Below are 2,932 nucleotides of genomic sequence, written 5' to 3' on the forward strand. Positions count from 1 at the left end.
AGAATACTGGAGCAGATCACCATTTCCTCCTCCAAGGGATCTTCCTGACCAGGGATCAAACCTGCATCTCCTGTGTCTCCTGCATTGGCAGGCAGATTCTTTACCACTGAGCCACCTAGGGGGCCTGATAAAACAAAATCTATAACTGTGCTGTATTAGGGAAATGGGTAGAGAAGCTGTCCAGCTATGCCTGGTGAATACATCCCCCAGCATTCATATTCTTGATACACAAAAAACATAATTTTGAATTATGAATCTTGTATTCCATGTACCCTTTAGACAAGGACTTTTTAGTTCCATACTATCCCTACCGGTATTTATTACCTCCTAAGCACTAGAATTGACTACTGGTTGCCTGTTATTATCATTCTCCTATTATCAAACAATTGTAAATGCTACCTTTTATGAAAGTGAATTATTTTCCTTTTCTCATATCCTCATGCCTCCATAAAAGGGATAAAAATGAAAGCTAGACAGAGGAGGCCATGTACTTAAAAAAACTAGAAAGTATTTCTTTGTGAAATAAAAATTGCTTTTATATGCTTAATAGGCCAAGTGAATCCAATTCATTCATTTCCAAGGTCTGCCTGAACCTTACAGAAGTTTACATTTGCACTTGTAGCGATACCATCTTCCTGACAAGGCACACGAAGCTCAGCAGTTTTCTTCTTCCTCTTCAAGGCAAGGAGGGAGCAGTAGGACTAATAAACACTGTTTCACAAAGCTCTGCTGAAGCCAGAGAGAGGTCAGGGCATTCCCACAGGGAGCCCTGGGACTAGCCCAGGATTTGAACCCATCTTCCTCGGCTTGAATCCTGGCTCCATACTTACTGTGGGATTTTAAGCAGTTCTGTCTGAGCCTTAGTTTGCTCATCTGCAAGTTGTGGATGATACCACCTCTTCTGTTGGGTCTCTGTGCGGACTGGACACAACAGTAAAAGTGGAGCGAGGAGGCGTTTGATGGGCAAGTGTGAGTTCCGTGCTGAACGGGGCTAGTGGTGGTTCAGACCCAGGCCAGTTCTCGGACTTCAAGTGTCCCCTTTGCAGAGGGTTTCAAATGCTGTTGGGAAGGCTGCCTACATGTTTCAGTGCAAAGAGAGATGTTAAAAACCTTTGAAGTGTTTTTATGAAAAAAAAAAAAAAAAGATTTCATTCAAGCTAAACAAATGAATAGGAGGTGTATTCCTTTCCCTGTTCATTTCTCTAATATTTAATGTTCAGGCTCAGGGGACTTGTGTGGGTTGTAGAACCAGAGATTCCCTCTGCTGTAGTTGCTGTTGGCGTTTTGAGGGCACAGTGAACATGCTGGGACAAAAAGCTGTCAAGTCTCACAGCTGCAAAGACTTTCCTCCCGTGGTTCTCAGATTCTAGTGCACGTTGGGGTTGTAGGGGGCATGTGTTAAAGATACAGATGCCTAGGCCACACCCAGACCTACTGAGTGAGAATTTCAGGGGCCTGGGAATCTGCATTTCAACACCCTCCCTCCAAGATATATCTGATGTTGGTGGTCCTCCAGCAGCACTTTGAAAAACACTCCCTCCCCTCTCCCCACCCCACTCCCTTCTTACATCCTCTACGTAAGATTTTGGACTCAGAGTCACACTGAGTCCATTGTTGGAACTAACTCAAGGTAGCCCATGCCTGCCCTGAAGGCTTCGATATTTGAATGGTTCACACTCTAACCAGTGTTTACACACACTGATGTTCTTTACAGAGCTGATCTCCCTCTGCCCACCCCACCATCTCGTGGGCCTTCAAATACTCAAAACCAGGATCTTATCTGTAACCCATTCCCCCAGATCTCAGCAGCCTGTTGTTACAGAGTCTGGTAATGATTCCAGCCCAACAGTAAGGGGTCTTGCTCCTTTTTCCTGGAGAGTCCCACACCAGCTCACACATCATCTTCCACTCTGCCAGCTTCCAGCAGCTCTATCCTCTCCTGCCCTGCCCCTTCAGCTCAAAACAGGAAGCCTCCTTGGGGTCAGGATCGCCCCATATTTACAGTCGCTGTTGTGTGCAGGGAAGAGCTAGTCCTGATGGCCCCCAGAGCTGCAGCCCCAGGGGCCAGAGGAGCTGGGTCTTCTTGGTGGTCCAACAACTGGCTGATTGGCTGATTTCCCTTCAGAGTTGTGTGGGGCTCTCTCTGTGCCTTGCAGTCACCTGAGCACCCCCCACCCCTGCCCCCGAGCAGCCCAGTGGGGTTCTCACATATCACAGGGTCCCTGAGAAAAATGGCTCCTTCAATTCTGCCTGCAATCCCACCTCTGCAAAGGGCTCAGTTGGGTGTCTGACCCTAGAGCTGGGCCAGGGTCCAGAAACTGAGCCATCTTGTTCTCCCAGCCCTCTCCCCTCTGAGGCACAAGCTTCTTTGTATATTTTACACAGGAAAAACCAAGCAAGTCCATGTGCGGGGTCCTCTCTACTGCTCAGTTCTGCATGCCCAGACATGTCTCAGTCTAGCACGGGACCCCCTTCACACACCTGATCCCTCCCCACAAGCAGGGTGTGCCACCTGAGCCGTCACACTGGGCCCTTCCTCACAAGGGGCTCTGCGCTTGGTTTAATGCTCTGCCGCTGTCATGAACTCTTAATCACTTTCTCTTAGAACTCATGCTTTATAAATGAAATCTGATGGGACAGGGGAGCACGTGACTGTGGGGAGAAGAGACACCTAGAGTGAGGCAGGAGAGGAATGGTCCCTGCTGCCACAGTGGGCAGTGGGCGGCGGTTGGCTCGGGCGGGAGCTGGGCCAAGACTGGTAGCGATGACTGAGCCTGTAGCAGCAGCAGAAGCAGTGGTGGCCCTAGCAGCCAGGCCCTGGTGGGGAGGGGGGATTCTGCATGACAGCAGCAACATCAGGACCACTGGAGGGAGGTCAGCTCCCCTGACTGTCCTCGGAACCCATGCCTACAGCTTCTGCACAAATAACTCC

This window comes from Cervus canadensis, chromosome 7, assembly GCF_019320065.1.
Source record: "Cervus canadensis isolate Bull #8, Minnesota chromosome 7, ASM1932006v1, whole genome shotgun sequence".
In the NCBI taxonomy this organism is placed as follows: Eukaryota; Metazoa; Chordata; class Mammalia; order Artiodactyla; family Cervidae; genus Cervus; species Cervus canadensis.